We start from the raw sequence: 18,059 nt of genomic DNA, 5'->3' as shown, positions 1-18,059 counted from the left end.
AATATAATATTATAATTCTATTCATAATAATTAGTTAACTTTCATGTTGTATTATGTACCAGGCATTGTTCTAATAAGCATTTTACATCTATTAATACCTCATCTGATTGTTGTAGCAACCTTTTGAGCTCAGGACTCTTGCTATCCCTTTTTCCATTATACAGATTGAGGAAACAGAGTTACAGAGAGGTTACAAAACTTGACTTGTCAAGCTAGTTCCTTGGTAGAATTGGGATTCGAACCCAGGCATATTGGCCGCAAAGATTGTGTTCTTAGCTATTTTGCTATAATTAGGTAGGGGCATTTTCTTGGAGAAGTTGCATCATGTTCTCATTCATTCAGTTTAATTTTGTACCTTCCTATCCTCAGCATGTTACATAGTGCCTGTTTATACAGTAGGAGGAAAAAAGGAAAAAAAATGAATTTTAAAGCAAGTACAGAATTTGTTTTGCTCTGCTGATTTAGCTTATTCATTATCCTGCATTATCTGAAAATGTCCAGTGAATTGAGTGATAAACTCACTTGACAATTGCTTTTTTCTATATTCCATGGGGTGAGTTAAATGACATCATTTAGCGTTGTGAAAAAAATAGTTAATTGATATCTTTGTATATATGAAAAGCTTTTTATGAGAAGACTTCAGAAATGACATAAAGCGTTGGGGTTTTTACATCCAGGAAGAACATTTTAGCCAGTCCTGGAATTCTTTCAGGAGTTGGAGCCTCTGTGTTCAGAGAGACCTAAGACAGTAACTGCCAACAGTCTTTTCTGAATGGCCAAGACTAAAGACAGGAAACTGGAACAGATCATTGCCCTTAATGAGGATAATTCAGTAGCAGCAGATCAGAGTATTGACAGAGGAGATTTGATAATAGCTCTTACAGCGACTGAAGTAAGAACTGCAGCAAGATGGGAGACCTCTGTCACAATTACGGTAGGGTTCTGCATGGGAAATGGGAACTCCTGAGAAGCTGGAGGGTACGAGAAGACTTGTGGCTTTGAACCTTTTACCATGAGGTGATTCAGATCAGACCTTGACATGCTGGAAGTATGAATTGGGTTAAGATTTCTGTGTAAAAGAAGAATGGCCATGGAGTGATATTTTGAGTATATGAGCAGGTATGTTTTTATTTCACTGTGAACAGGTTTTTTGAAGAGGAGGATGCTTGGAATATCTTCAGTGTAACCTTATGTCTGGGCCAATAAACTAAAACTATGGCTAAAATTATAGAAGCATTTAAAGAGAAGGACTAAGAGCCCATGCTAATAACATGAAATTTTTATCTTAATATTTTACATACCAAGGTAATATATCTAAAGTTTTCCACCTATAGGTAAAATGTGTCCTTTAGAAGCAGTAAACTTTATGTGAGGTGGGATTTTATGGTTATAAAAATGTTTTTATTTCATGATCCAGTCAGCTAAATTTTTCCTTTAGTGTTACAGTGAGTTTACGGGGTATAAGGGACATGCGTCTCATCTCATAGTCTGTACATGTTGGTTTTAAACAGCATTTCAGTTTCCTTACCTTATGCATCAGTGTTATCTTTTTAATGATTTTTTTAAAAAAAAATATATATATAGAACCTTAGTTTGGTGACAGCGGCCCTTACAAATCCTACAAGTCAGTGGAATCGCTCTGCGTCTTGAAGTCATTTTTATAAATGTACAGATGTGGAATATCTTCACTCAAGTGTTTGCTTCAGTTCTGACTGCTCTTACTTGTCAGATGATAAATTCCTCCCATCCCTTTTGCTGTCTCAGATTAAACCTGTGGGTTTGAAGAGGATTTATTGTTGCTAAAACGAGTCCCACCCCCCCCACCCAAAAGATTTTACTTTTTTGCCAGGGAGAATGCACAAGCAAGGGGAATGGCAGGCAGAGGGAGAAGCAGGCTCCCTGCTGAGCAAGGACCCTGATGAAGCCAGGACCTAGGGATCATGACCTTAGCTGGAGGCAGACGCTTAACCCACTGAGTCACCCAGACATTCCTGTTGTTAAAACATTAAAAAAACAAAACAAACAAAAAAAAAACCCACCACATATAGCATTTCTGATGTTCTTCAGCATAAGAATTTAATGGACAGCCCAAAATAGATATACATAACAATCTAAGGTTTTGATTAGTTAGGAAATTGTTCCTATTTTTATTGGAAGTTGTTAGTTGGAGAAAGATTAATAGGTGTGCAGGTGTTATGTGTTGTCTGTTTTCTGTATTCTGTGGTCTTTGTTGTGGAGGGAGAAATCCTGTTAAGTGGTGGCTATTTTTTGTAACTGTTTGAAACTTGAATTGGTCCTTCTGTCATTTCTTTTGCAGGACACTAATTTTAGGAGTTTTTAAGAATAGTAAATTGAAGTATTTAAGTATAGTATTTAAGTATTTAAGAATAGTAAGTGTATGAAAATGGATAGCAACCAAAGCAGTGTTCCTGGGGAAATGGGTGTTGTATTTTGATCGGTATTGGTACTATGAACCACTGCTTAAACCTAATGCATCTGCTTCCACACAGGTTTTCTTGTCTTTCCAAGATGCTTGAAAAACTGCGAGGATATGAGGATCTGTCTCTGGAAAAAGAAAAAACTGCAGGCATACTCAGCCAGAAATCTGAGTTCTGTGAGACTTGGTAATGCAGAGATGGACAATCATACAGGGGGATAACCCTGCTGAAGAGAGGACAGTTGCCACAGAACTCAGTGTACCAAACATGCATATAAAGGACACACAGGGATTTTGAAAATGCTGCACATCCCTTAATAGTCATCTACATAGGTAACACTGATAAACATTTTGTACTCAGACGCCAAAGTTAAACTGATTTAGAAGTTGATTTTATTAAGTTCTGTAGAGCTGTGCAACTAGTTGTGTTTTGACTTGTTTTTTAGTTGGGGGTCACTTTATTTTCCCCAACACGATGTTTCTGCATTCATCTATTCTTAAACTGAAGACCGCATAATGTACTTCTTACAAATTAAAGTCTTAAATGTGAAAACAAGAAATGTAATCAAGCAGTAAAACATTGTCTGAATGTAGACCATGATCTCAAGTTCTTCTATTTTTTTTCCCCCAAGAGTGGAAAATAGACTTCTGCATAGGAGAGCTAAAATATGTTAATATTTGAAATTAAAGGTGTAACAGTACCAGAATGCAGTCCAAAGAGTAAATCAGGTTACATAGTTAATATTTTAATGAACTAAATCTAAGATTGTCGATTGAATTGCAATTTATTAAATGTATTATTTCCTCGCAAGTAAAACTGCTCAATAGTTAATCAGTAATGAATCATCTTGCAGCTATGCAACTTTTTAAAAAAATACAAATTACCAATTTTAAGTGCTGTCAGCTATAATAATTTTGTTTTAACGGGTATTTTTATTTGTTCTCTTCATGTAATTATTTTATTGTGCTTTGCATCTCCAGACAGTTTTCCCACATTTGAATAGAATGTTTAGCAGGTTGTAAACTTCGTAACTTATGAAAAGGGTAAAATAAAATTTTCTTGAGTGGAAGTTGGAATAATTTGAGGGACATTTTATATACTTTTAAAAATCAGAATTTAATCGGGATGCCAGATTTATAACAATTTGCATCTTTAATTTTCCAGATAATCTGGAGGTTAGTGTTTGATAAATGATTTTTTAAAGCAAATATGAAGATTTTGTTAATTTATAATTTATTAATGTGTTATTACTGTAATTGAAAATGTTATAGAGACTTTTAAATTCAGTCTTGTGTAGAAAGAAATGTATTAAGCAAAATTATGTGAATAAATACTCCCATAAAATACATCCGAATGGTTAAAAAATACTGGAAGAGAGCTATCAGGACTACAGTGGTGAATGTCCTTTTTTTTTTTAATATAAAAAGATACCAATAAGTAGATTTCATATTTTCGACATATAGGGAAAATGTTATCAGTGAACATATAAGCAGTGCACTTTACTTGGTATAATTGAAAGTTGCACAGTACTGTTTCCTTATTTTAAACTTTAAGTATTTGCTTTTCTATTTAATGCTGCTATTCTTATTCTCAAATTTTTTCCCTGTTTCTGGTTCTGTTTCATATTTTTTGAAAGGGCACGTACAAGAGCAAATTGCTGCTACCCAGAAAAATTGGTGTTTTAGAAACAATTAAAGGAATTTTCTTTGCTTTCTGTGTGATTCTAGACCAGATAACATTTTCCCTAAAGTTATGCTGTGAAATGCCTTTTGTTATGCTGCAATTGACAGAAGCATCCAAAACCTTGGTTGTGACAGTGGACAGCATGGTTTCATAGGTGCTTTTTAAACCAGTTATGGGAAATACTCTTTCCTCAAGGAAAATATTCTTTCCTTAAATTTTTTCCTATTATCATGAAATCTTCATACGAATCTATGTTGTTTCACATTTTTAATTTTGTAAGCTTTCACATGTACACACATACCCACTCACCCCAGGAAAAGCCTTTTAGAATATTCTGTGAATAATTCATTTTTTTCTACTACTGGTATACTGTATGATGGTAAGAATTGTTTTGTTGTCTTCCATTCTTGAAGGCAGAGATTAACTCTGGCTGTGGTAATTACCTATTAATATTCTCTTGGAATTTGATTTTCTGATACAGTTTACTCAATTTTGTAAGTTTAAGTTTACGTCCTTTTCTTTCATCCCGTCCTGCACCCTCGGTCTCTTGCTCAGCCTCGCACTGTCATAGGGTTCTGTGCCGCGGCTGCTACAGGGCAGGCTCCTGTGTTGGAGAAGAAAGTTAAGTGTTTATTTGTGTTGAGTGCTACTTGATTATTAATATTTGTCTAGGGCAGTTTTTACTTAAGGTCTGTTTATAGCAATCCCTTTTTGTTAAAATTGACAAAGCTTGGCATTTTTAAGTTTGGTCTCTGTCAATGATTCCCTAAAAAGAAGAATTTAGAAATTGAAAAGAAAATGTTTTTAATAGCCCAGATACTCTGGTGTTTATTCAAAGTCAAAGTTGCTACTTTGGAAAATATTACAATATTCTGCATAATGTCACTTATGACATTTGTAAATCTGTATGTGGACACTGAATAGTGTAAGTAGGATATAAAAATCACGTCAGATATATTTACGTATGTAGCTTGAAACTACTGACAATTGAATATTATGGAGACAAAATAAAGATCGAAAACCTAGACATCAAGTTGGTGATAGCTTTCTAGAATCTTTGTAAATACGTGTTTTCCAGTAAGATTGCACTTACATATTTAGAAAGCAGTCTGTTCTGAAATTTCACTTTAGTGCCACTCTTCATAATGGATTTATTGCCAATTTCGACTCATTTTATTTGTTCTGGCTTTTTGGGTTTTGTTGTTTTTGCCAGACTGTATTAAGAGATAGTAAGATTATTCTACCTTACTGTTGACTCTTTGCCAGAGAAATTAGACTAAGCTACATCTTAATCTGTGTTTTTCAGATCTGGTTATAAATCCGATATAGGTTGTATTTTAAGAGCAGTGTTTGTGATTGAAATATAAATAATGGTTTCTAGAACTACTTTTTTTTTTTTTTGGTGATAGCTGAACATTTAAAAGGCCACGTTGTTAACCGTTGCATGCTATATGGGTTCTGGTTTCTCGGTGCAAGTCTTATATTTATTTTAAATGTTTCACTGTTACTTCGATTCTCACCCACTAAACACTGTATTAGAATGTAGCCCAAAATGCCTGAGAGTATGGCACCGTCAGCATATTTGCAATATGTATTTTGAAAAGATTTCAGGTTAAAAATGTATTTGTGAAAATGGTAGATTCCTTTTCAAAGCTCATTTTAATTTCTATTTTGGGTACAGTAAAGTTTAAGAGCAGTCCTTTAAATGAACTTATTATATAGCAAGACTAAGAGAGACTTCTTTAAATGAAAAAGACAGTAAATTAAATGTAAATACTACCTAATTTTATTTACTAACTTGGGAGAGTTGAGGAAGGGAAATTTCCTAACAATAAGCTACCAAGTTCGAACAAAGCATGAGACTCTTTCCAAATATTCAAGAATAATTGTATTTCCTATCTAGTTGATACCTATATTATGCATCAATAGTAGTATCCAACCCATCTTACTTTTTCCATAGAGGAAGTTTCCATATGCATCAGATTATTGGGAACTTTGTAAAACTGCATAGAGATAAATGTTGCTTATTACTTGTGAGTACAGTTAGTTAGTTGCAGGAAATCTTCTAGTTCATTGGGGCCATTTTCTTGCAGTTGGATCTATCCTGAGGTGAACTCAATACATACGGACAATGTATTAAATGTGAAGTGTCCCTTGTTCTTGTACAGATATTTTCTAAGTTAAAAAAAAAAAATTCCAGCATGCCAGTATTTTGTCTTTGGCCTATCACCCCATACCCCTTTTTTTGGAAGTGTGTAACTTCTGTTTTTTTCTTTGCTATATTGTGAATAACAATAGTTAAATTATCTGTTTTATTGTCTCTTTTTCTTCTCTATATCTTTTCATTCTGAAACAAAATTACTCCTTTGTCTTCTTTAGAGGAAGTTGCTACTTGGTATACTCCTAGTGGTGATTCTTATTGGGGAACAGCTGAATGGGTAAAACTTTCAGTAATGACTAACCCAGGCAGTGCTTTGAGTGCCATATTCTGTGAATGCTGTGTGTAAGCTAGGAACCTGAATGTTCTTTTTAAATTACAGAATGCCTGAATTGAGTGGGAAATACCTAAAACTTAAAAGCATTGAAGAAAACCAGAAAATGTTAATATTAAGTTTTAGCTGAAACACTAAGTTTTAACTGAAACATTACTATACTTAGGGGAGTTGGTATATTTTCAGATATTTAAGCCATCATTAATTTTAGACCAGTGTCTAGTAGTAAGATAAACAGCTGGTTTCTTGCTCGTAGAGAAGCAAATAGCAATATGGCATAAACCCACATCCCCGAAATAAAGGAAAAAGTTATTGTAGTATCTGTCAGCCAACATTGACATTAGCTCTACCCTGGACTGAGGCACCTGTCAGGACCCCAAGTCTTAGAATAAGTGACTGATTTCTCCTATTAAAAATTTTCATGCCTTCCTTTTTTATTTGATGTGCCGAGATTGATAGGTACCAATGGTTTATGTTTATAAACTAATTCTGCATGTTCTCTCTTACCAGTGAACCTGGCACTAGCATTTTGTAAAGGTTACATTTTAGTCAATAGCATTTTGGGCACCTGTGTGCGTATGATACAGTTGACAGACCCTCTAAGGTGGTAAAAAGAGATTTTGCAATTTGATGATGGTATTGATCTTTATTATAGAAATCCATTATACTTTTTCTCTTTGCAATGACTTGAGTATCAGATTTTTAGAAAATCACAGTAATAATAGTTACTTCTTCATTGCTTTGTTCATGGTTTCAACAGTGACGCTTCTGTAATACCTCTTACTTTCCTCTATTAAAAAGTACTTTCCTGTTAAATAAGATACCAAAAGCATCCATCACAAGAAATTTAGAAAGTGTATTAGGAATAACTTGTATTAGTAAGTTCTAAACTAAGATGGAACAGTTCATTACTGACATTTTAATAAATAAAATTTCCAAATGATGTTGCCAGATTATCCTGTTATTTAGAAATAGAAAATAAGAGAATGTTTTCAGGGAACTACGTCCTACCCACTGTAATATCTAGAAGTTGACAGCATGTTACAGTAAGATTGAGAATTATCTGATTGCTGAATGATTACCATGAATTAACTGATGTCACAGTTTCTTTATCTATTTTTGTATACCCATTATGTTAAAAGTCTAAAATAGCTTGAGAAATGATACGGTGGTAGTGAACGGAGAGTTCTTTATTACCATAACCATAAGTAAAAATGTACTTTGGAATTTCTAATGTGAAACCTACTTGTAAATTTTTTAATTGAAATATGGTTGTAGTAGAGCTATTAAGTTATGGGAAGGAATGGTCTGTTAATGTGTAATCATAACTTTTAAACTTTAGATTGTATGTAGTAATACTGTGTTTTAAAAAGAGGAGTAATTAATCTTTTCACAGTTTTCATGATGCAGGAGGTATTGAGCTTTGTAGCAGAGCGGTTAGGAACATGGGTTCTGGAGCCAGACTGCCAGGATTGCTGTCTCTTTCACTTGGGCGAGATGCTTAACTTCTCTGTGCCTTCTTGCCTTTGCCTATAAAATGAGGTGAAACTATTGCCTACCTCAAAGTTATTGTGAGGCTTAATGGGGAAAGTACATGTATGCAGCAGACACGCAGTAAACAATAATGCTAGGGGTTATTAGAGACAATAAAAATATTTGTGTTCATCCATGAATAAATATTTTTGTTACTCTCTGCAGTCATGAGGTAGAAGAGTAATGTCTTGGACTTTAGCTGATGCGTTTGAGAAACCTACGTATATAATAGAAGACATTGTGGGTTCTGGTCTTCCTTCTTTCTCAGATCTATAGATTTACTGTCCCAGCTCATGTATTAAGCATACTTGGTTCTGTAGACTGTTAGGGACCAAGAATATGAAAATCTAAGATAGCCAACCTGTAAGACCTTAATCTTCAGTGTGGGAAGCAAATAAGTTAGCAAGCATGTAATAAAGAGTAATAATTGCTGTTACAGACATGTACACAAGGGATAGCACGGGAAGTGAGGAAGGACACTGAATTAGGCAAGGGAATGATGAAACAAAGTCTTCAAGAACAAATAGATCACACATAACTCCAGGAAATGTGGATAAAAGGACACGTGCAGTGGAAGGTTTGGGAAGGGTATTCCTAAGGCAGAGAAGCATAGCTCATACAAGCAGGATATTCTTGGAGAGTTGCCCTGCCCAGAGAGGTAAGCAGGTGGCAAAGCACGATTGGAGGATCTGAGGCAGGAAAAAGACAGTCAGATTTACTCATCAGATTAGAGAGGAATGAAACTAGAGGCAGAGAGACTTTGTTAGATAAGGTAACAGTTCAGGCAAGATACGGAGAGGCAAAACTAAAGGAATGACACTAGGGAAAGGAAAGATGAACTTAAAAATTTAGAGAGGGAAAGGAACTCAGCTTGTAATCATTTACACATGGGGGATGAAAGACCAAACCAAGACAACTCCATCTGTACTTTCTCCATGTTATGAAAGATTGAGTTTTAAGACAGATTATTTCTGCTTGAGGAAAGCTGATTATGTCAGAAGTATTCCTGGAAAACCAGAGATAAAGAACACCAACTCTAACATGGAGGAATTGGGTCTGAAATGGGAGGCGGAGCCTTGAGAGAGAAGCCGGATAGGAATAGTTCGCAAGTTGTGACAAGGCAAAAGAGTATATGTATGTGTGTGGGTGTGGGTGGCCGTTTGGGTTCAGGAGTTGTCTAGACACAAATGTTGCCAACACAGTCAGAAGAGTCAGTAAGTGCGATAAGTAGGATACCCTGCACCAGTGTAATGACATCAGATTGGTTGAACTGGACCTCTCCCAAAACCCCACCCTCACATTCCCCCTTGACTTCAGATGCCATTTGCAAGAGGGCCATGTTTTCCCAGGTTTGTGTGGTGAAATGCTGAGATGCATTCGGAAGTATTCATGAGATTTTTCTTTCTGGTCCTTTTGTCCTAGACCCTTTCCATTATGTCAGTCTTCTCAGCCACTCAGAAGGAAGCTCTATCGGAAGAGTATTTGTAGAAGTTGGTATACAGGGAAGATGGGTGCTATTTGGCAGTAGGTGGATTGGGTTAAGCTAGAGGAGGACCAGAGAGGTTTGTTAGTTTCTGGAAGGCTGTGGTTGCCAGTGGGTGCTTCATGATTATCTTTGTTTAGTGAAGGACAGAAAAAGAGGACTGATAAGCTTATATTTAGTTCCTGGAGAAGCAGCAGAAACCCTGGGATATCCTTGTATTATATTAGGTGAAGGAGTCTGTTTCTCTCACAGGTTCCCTAATCTAATACAGCATATCTGTGAGGACACGACTTTCACAGGTTTCTCGGAATTGGTTCAAAGATAGACCAGTAGATAACTTGGAACTTTCTAGACCAGGAATTCCTACAAAGCAAGGCCTGTTAGAATAATAGAAACTTAATACCGTAGAGTGAATTGTCCTGAAATGGAAAAAAACAAAACAAAAAACCCCTTATATTCAAAAATATAATTGCATGATTTAAGATTTGACTTCTCACATAAAGTGAAAATCCTTTTTCTGCAGTACCTTAATGATGCTGTAATTATAAGACCCTTGTTAAATTCTGCCATATAGTGCCTTATTCCTCTGGGTCTTCTCCATAAACTTAAGAATTCAGTGTTTATTATTTTATGAGAATTAAAAAGTACCTGACTAAAAAAATAACTTCCTAACAAAGTCAGTTTAAGACTTAAATTCTTTCTGATTGGCTTGATAATTTAGTAGCTGGGTGACTGAAAGCAAACCTGTATACTATTAGTAGTGCATATTTATAGTTCAGAAAAATATCAGATAACTATGTCATGAACCCTTTAAAGTAGCTTATTTATAAATTAAAGTGTTAATAAATCTGTGAATGTTAAGGATATTCATTACCCTTTTAGAGGATCTCCAACAAGGGAATCAGCATACAGTTCATCTGTTGTTGGGAGTTCAGACATTACAAAGGCTAAAGGCCTTCGTGGGGTATTTAAATATCCAGACTATTGTCATTTTAGCACGTAATTAGTATAAAAATCATCAGTGAGATGTTTTTGTATCTTTTTTCAGTGTTTGAAATCTGATGTATATTATAGCACATCTGTATTTGGAAGTAGACACGTTTTAAGTACTCAGGAGCCATGTGTGACCAGTGGATAATAGGTCTAGATGAGTCTGGGAGGTTGGTTTTCCACTTCAATCGATCGTCCTAAATATTTCTGAAGGTCTTGTAATTCCAACTTGTTGAAGACTTTGGTCTCTCAAAGTTAATTAGGTTTATACATGAGCAGAGCTGGTGCTCTTTTGTTACTAAACTGAGTCAAGAGTTTCTTCATTTTTTTTCCATGAGACTGGAAGTACCTTGAAAAGGTAGATTATTTAAGGAATCCTCTTTATTTGCTCTCACAGATGCCACTGGCTTTTATTATGACTACATGTTTTGGTAAAGATGCACAAGCTCTGAATGAATGAGTCAGTGTAGAGATAGGAGTTGGTGTGTTTGTGGCGACCAGTAGGAATTGGGAGCAGTGCTGATGAAAAGCTCAAGTCCGAGGTGTCCCCTGCATAGAGAGCCCTGTGGGGACAGTTGCTGGAGTTTTAGGCCTTACAGCAGGAGTTAATTTTGTGCCGCATCCATGCTTAAACTGCTAAACTTGTCCACCAGACCCTCATGCACAAAACCGAGACTTCCAAATCCAGCTTTGAGAGCCACCAATGGTGAAGTCTGAGCTGTCTTCAGTAAGCTGCTCCCTGCTTTGTGTGGGGGTTCTGTGTTCAAGGGCACTGTTGAAGGGAGTCAGCGGTGGAATTGCCAGGGAGCTTGGCCACAAGGACGGCTACACCAGGGGAAGACAGGTATAGTGCACTCTTTAGCTTCGGGATCCCTGCAAGTCAGTATCCCTAAAACTTGGCTGAAGATAAGATCTGCTTGGGAGGTAGGAAGGGAGGACAATTTTTTGAAAGATACTAAGGCCTTGACCCCGCACCAGAGAGTCTGAGTTCATTGTTGCCGTGTGGTCCTGTTGCACTGCCAGTCTACAACTTGATCTGGTGTTTTCTCACACACATCCCAGATGGGGCGCCAGGCCTTGATTGAGGAGGAGAGTGCCAAGCATGTCCTAGACCTTTACAACTGAAGTCTAGCTACATGCCCTCCAGTTCTCTTCCTTAAACTTACAGCTCTTTTTGAACGAGCAAACTGTTCTGTCATTACCCATTCTTCCCAACACTGTGGTTCATAGAATAAATTGCCTGTTCCAGCCAAGCTGAGATCCTTGGTTTGTTTGGTTTTTTTTTTCCACTTTGCTCACCAAAGTTTGTAAATTGCTAAAAGTCCTTTCTGCCTCCAGAGCTCAGCTCCGACAAATCAAACGCTTTTTAGCTTTCAGGGTCATGTTGCTTCCTTTGGCTTTATTTAAAGCAAACAAACAAACAAACAAAAAGAAACACTTTGACATCAAAGTTGAGCAATGATGTCTTGGTTTTGCTTCTTATGTCTCCCTACTGAAGCAGCAGCTTCAGTGAGTCACTGAGTCAGTTACCACAAGCAACCAGGAACAAAAGGCATGAAAAATGCAGCAGTTAATAATTCAGAAATAGCATTCTGTTACACTCACAACAATCACTAGAAAGCCACTGTCCGGGAGTAGTTGTCATGTGATTTTCATTCCATTTCCTTTGATTTCCAGTTAATCTTGGTCATCTTAAAGTCTTCTTAGCCTGAAGACGGTGTGGGAGTTACTTGAACTGGAATGCAGGCTGAACTGAAGTGTGGGTTCATACATTTAGCATATATTTATTGAACGTTGGGTAGAAGTAAGGTACTGTGTGAGGCACACTGCCTGTACACTGATGGAAGAGTTTCTGCCCTTAGAGCTTACGGTTCCATATTTTTAGCAAAAGCTGGTGATGAGGCATTGTGTAGCAAATACATAAATAACATGATGTGTGAAACCTAGTTCTTGAATAAGCATTTGTGTCTGATCTTTCAAGGCATAAGGTTATTAAAGTCACTGGAAACTACTTTTTGTGACTGTGCCTCTGTTAACAGTTTCCTGCTGGTGCCAGACCCTGGTATGTGTCAGTGCCGCTAAACAGGTGAAAACAGCTGAGAGCTCTTCAAACACTAGGATTGCAGGAGAAACAGCCAGGCAGACTTGTTAGCTCACTTCCATATTTCAGAGGCCTGTTTCCTCAGTAAGAATGGTGATACAGTTCTAATCAGATTTTTTTTCTTCACAGCCTTTTAAAAGCAACTCTAGTCAGTTACAATTTATATACAACAACATTCATCATTAAGTGTACAGTCTGATGAGTTTGGGTACATACATACACCTGTGCAACTATCAACACCACAACTGAGATAGAGAACATTTCCATCATCCCTCAAAAAGTACGACAAACCCCTGTACGCCCAGTTCCCACCCATCCACCCGCCACCCCTGGGCAGCCACTGATCTGCTTGTGTCACTGTAGATTAGCTGCATTCAGCTTGTCCTTTATTTGTGGAAGGCTCGTTTGCTCAGCCTGTCTGTGAGAGGCATCAGTGTTACTGCTTGAATCGGTTCTTTTTTATTGCTGAGTAGTATTCCATTGTACAAATACACTGCGGTTTGTTAGCCACTCCCCTGTTGGTGGACACTTGGGCTCTTTCTGGTTTGGGCTGTTATGAACAAAGTGGCTGTGAACATTGATAAATATTTATGTGAACATGTGATTTCAGTTCTCTTGAATAAATATTGAGGAGTGGAATAATTGAGTCCTATGGTAAATATTTGTTTTATTCTCTAAAATACTGCCAAACTGTTTTCCAAAGTGACTGTACCATTTTCCATTCCCCCCAGTGCTGTGTTTTCCCACATTATTGCCAGTATTTGCTGTCATCAGTGTTTTGAGCCTTGGCCTAATTCTGGTGGGTCTGTAGTGGTATTTCGTGATTTAGTTTGAATTTACCTAACCATTAATAATAATATCCTTTGTCATTCCTGCCTGTCTTTTGGTGGAAGGTCTGTTGAAATCTTTATCCCATTACGTTTAACAGTTTTGTGGAGGTGTAATTTACACACCATAAAATCCAGTCATTTAAAGTGTTCTGAGTTCACCCGTGTTAAACATGAGTTCGTAATTACTTCTGCTGAATAGTTTTCTATTATATGGATACCACATTTGTTCATTCACCAGTTGATGGAAATTTGGATTGTTCCCACTTTTTTGGCTATTATGAATAATGCTGCTATGAGCGTTCGCTTTCAACTCTTTGTGTGGACATTGGTTTTTTCATTTGTCTTGGTAAGTACCTGCAAGTAGAACTGCCAGGTTATATGCACGTATCTGTATGTGCTGTCCCACCCCAAGATATGTCAGAGGCTCACTCACTGTACCTCCTCGCCAGATCCGTGTGTTCCTGTTTCCGCTGTTGCGATGATTGTCTGTTGCTTACTGCAACCAGTATCTCAGATCAACCTCGGGCCAGCTGCAGTGTTGGCCTTCCTGGCCGCCACCAAGATTTGATGTTTCCAGCAATATCCCTGAACCTGAGTTTTTCCCACCTTTTGCTCTCAATCAGTTTAGCCCCTTCCAGCAAGGAGACTGCAAATCTCACAGCCTGCTCCACTCCAGTAGAACTACAGTGCCACAGAACTTAGGAGGTTGTGGGGGCTTATGTGTGGCGTAGAAGGAAAGGGAAACTGCTCTGAGCTAAAATGCCAGATTCCCACGGTTTTTACTCGGAGGTTCAGTAGGTTTTCTTGAGTTTCTCAAGTTTTCGACATGCCTTTGGTCATTTTCCAGAGTTCTAAATTGATTGTTTGAACAGTTCTATCAAGTTTTTGGGGAGAAAATATGCCATACTCCTTACCCAGTTATTCCCAAAGTCTATTGGGGCTCCTCTTTTTTTTTTTTAAGATTTTATTTATTTGAGAGAATGAGAGCATGAGGGAGGGAGCGCTAAAGGGAGAAGCAAACTCTCCACTGGGCAGGGAGACCCATATGGGACTTGATCCCGGGACTCCAGCATCATGACCCGAGCTGCAGTCCCTTAACCAACTGAGCCACCCTGGTGCTCAGGCTCCTCATTTTTAAATTGTGTTGTGAATAATCCTATTACAGAGTTGCAGAAGTTGTTTATATGTTCTCCATACAAATACTTTGTCAGATAAATGATGTGCAAATACTTGCAGTCTATGGCTTGCCTTTTCATTTTCTTAACAGTGTCTTTGAAGGAACAGAAGTTTTTCAATTTTGATGAAATCTGGTTTATTAGTTTTTTTTTCTTTTCCTGTTCATGCTTTTACTCCTGTCTAAGAAAGTCTTGCCAGATACAAAGTCACAAAGATTTTCTCTATCACTCTAACATTTACATCTGTGATAAAACAGGAGCCGAGTTTTTGTATATTATATGAAGGTAAGTATTGGGGTCTATGTTTATCCATATGACTCTCCTTGTCCCAGATCGTTTGTTGAAATGACTGTCTTTTCCCTATGAATTAATTTGGTGTCTTTGTTGAAAATCAAATAGCTTTATATGTGTAGGTTTGTTTCTGGGCTCATTTTTGTTTCATTGACCCATATGTCTGTAATGATGCCAATATTACACTGTCTTGATTACTGCAGATTTGTAGTAAGTCTTGAAATTCAGTTTTGAAAGAAATTTTTCTGGGCCTAAATTTTCTCGATAGTCCTTTTATTTGTTTTTGTTTTATTTTCTTTAAATACTTTAAAGATATGCCCCCATTGTCTTCGGTCTTACATACTGTCAGGCAAGAAGTTTGCTTTCATACTTTTTAAAAAATTTTTTTAATTCACATGCTACAAAATCTTTGTGAAGTGTATAATTCATTGTTTCTAGAGTGTTCACAAGGTCCTGCAGTCATCACTGTCTAATTTTAGAACATTTACATCACTCCATAAAGTACCCATCAGTAGTCATGCACCGTTCTCCCATCTCCCTTGCTCTTGGTAATAACTAATCTACTTTGTCTCTCTTTGGATCTGCCTATTCTGGACATGTCATTAAAAGGAATCATACAATATGTGTCCTTTTGTGTCGGTTTCTTTCACTTAGTGTAATATTCTCAAGGTTCACCCATGCTGTACCACGTATTAGTACTTCATTTTTTTCAATGGCTGAATACTATCCCATTCTATGGATACATCTCATTTTGTTGATGGACATTTGGGTTGTTAACACTTTCGGCTATCTTGAATAATGCTGCTTGTGTATTTGTGCACAAGTCTTTCTGTGAACATACTTCAGTTACCTTGGGCACATACCTAGTATTAGAATTGCTGGGTCGTATGTATGGCAACTTGTCTAACATCATGGAAACTGACGAACTTTTTCCAAAGTGGCTGCACCATTTTACACTTGCACCGCCAATGTGTAAAGGTCTTAATTTCCCCACATCCTCACCTGACATTTCTGAAGTTCTCTTTTTTTAACATAGCCATCTTAGTGGCTATGAAGTGGCATTTCATCGTGGCTTTGATTTGCATTTCCATCATTAACTATGGTCAGCATCTTTTCATGTGCATATTGGCCATTTGTCTGTCTTTGAAGAAATGTTGGTTCAGATTCTTTCCCCATTTTAAATTATTTTATTACTGAGTTTTAAGAATTGTTTTAAACACTTATTTATTCCAGAGAGAGAGAGTGCGCTTGTGCTCTGTTGCATGGGAGCGGGGAGAGGGGAGGGGGCGGAGGGAGAGAGAGAGGCAGAATCCCCGCTAAGCACACAGCCTGACCTTGGGGCCTGATCTCATGACCCCGGAGAGATCATGACCTGAGCCGAAGCTAAGAGCCAGATGCTCAACCTGCTGAGCCATCCAGGTGCTCCTTAAGAATTCTTTTAATATGTTCTGGACTCTAGACTTTTGTCATAATATCATTTGCAAATATTTTCTCCCATGCTACGCTTTGTCTTTTCACTTTTTTTGATAGAGACCTTTGCAACACAAGTTTTCCTTGAAGTCCAGTTTATGTAAATTTTTTTCTTTGCTTGTGCTTTAGGTGTCATCCAAGAAACCATCGCCTCGTTATCCAGAGTCATGAAGATTTACACCTGTATTTTATTCTGAGAGTTTTACAATGTTAGCCCTTACATTAGGTCTTTCATCCATTTGGAATTAATTTTTGTGTAAAATATGAGGTGTGGGGGTCCGACTTCATTCTTTTACATGTTGTTCTAGTTGTTCCAGCACCATTTGTTGAAAGGACTGTTCTTTCCCCCATTGATGTATCTTGCTCCCTTGTTGAAAATTAATTGACTATAAATGTATGGATTTATTTCACAGCTCTTGGTTTTCTTTCATTGATCCATGTCTATCCTTATGCCAGTACCAAACTATAATCTTGATAACTATACATTTGTAATATGTTTTAGAATGGCTTAGAAATGGAAAATTTTCATGTCATTTGAACTAAAAAAATAGGAAGTGCCAGTTTGTAAAATATTAGGGTAGTTTTACATTTTTGTAAAGTAAATGATGGTGTCATACAAATGATGGGAAAGTTCTCGACTGGGCTTTTTTCCCTTATTTGAATTGACCATAATCTTGGCTTTATATAGTAGCTTTACAAATACCCTACTGCCCTCTCCCTTGCGTAGTGGGGTGAAAATTCAAACCATGTTGATGGTTTCTGTTAAGTATTTGAATTGTTAGCCAACTGTCAAGTTAGTATATAGCTTTCCAGAAATCCTTCTTTGGGATGGTTCTGAAAATAAGTATGTAAGTACTTACACAGTCAAAGGAAAGGTAGTATTACCTCAAATCCCATTGTAGATAGATAATCACCCTTAGTATCTGATCAATCTGTGGAAACATAGTTTTACATGCATGGTGTCACCCAAATACTATCTTTCAGCCTCTGCATTCAACAGCATATCATAAATGTTTTTGTCATTAAATATAAATCTTACATATTTGATGATAACAGAACTACTGACATTTATGAGTTCATTTACAGTGCTGCTGTTGAAATTTTAAGCTGTTTGTGTGTTACACTCTTTTTTTTTTTTTTAAGATTTTATTTATTTATTTGACAGAGAGAGATCACAAGCAGACAGAGAGGCAGGCAGAGAGAGAGAGAGGGAAGCAGGCTCGCCGCTGAGCAGAGAGCCCGATGCGGGACTTGATCCCAGGACCCTGAGATCATGACCTGAGCTGAAGGCAGCGGCTTAACCCACTGAGCCACCCAGGGGCCCTGTGTGTTACACTCTTAACAGGACATAGGATTTCACGTTTTCTGGACAAAACTGAATTTTCTCACTATTTTCCCATCTTTGCTATTCTGATAAGTGTAAAACCAGTTTTCATTACATCTCTTTAATTTTGACTGTAGCTGAGTATCTTTTCACTAGTGTCCTGGCCATTTGTATTTCCTTGCAAATTATTCATTTATGGCCATTGCCTGTTTGGTTTTTTCCCTTAATGGTTTAAGATATTTTTAATAC

General features: G+C 37.1%; 1 protein-coding gene across 1 annotated transcript in view; it reads left to right on the top strand.

The window, feature by feature from the left end:
- The window catches only part of ZNRF2 (zinc and ring finger 2), a 103,558-nt gene extending 90,205 nt beyond the window's left edge, over positions 1 to 13,353 (top strand). Inside the window, exon 5 of the mRNA XM_046020462.1 lies at positions 2,511 to 13,353. The gene's annotated coding sequence lies outside the window, so the exon portion shown is untranslated. The remainder of the gene's footprint in view (positions 1 to 2,510) is intronic.
- The last annotated feature ends 4,706 nt before the right edge of the window (positions 13,354 to 18,059 follow it).

This window comes from Meles meles, chromosome 10, assembly GCF_922984935.1.
Source record: "Meles meles chromosome 10, mMelMel3.1 paternal haplotype, whole genome shotgun sequence".
Classification (NCBI taxonomy): domain Eukaryota; kingdom Metazoa; phylum Chordata; class Mammalia; order Carnivora; family Mustelidae; genus Meles; species Meles meles.
Note: the sequence above shows the minus strand (reverse complement) of the source record. Positions and strands in the feature narration are given on the sequence as shown.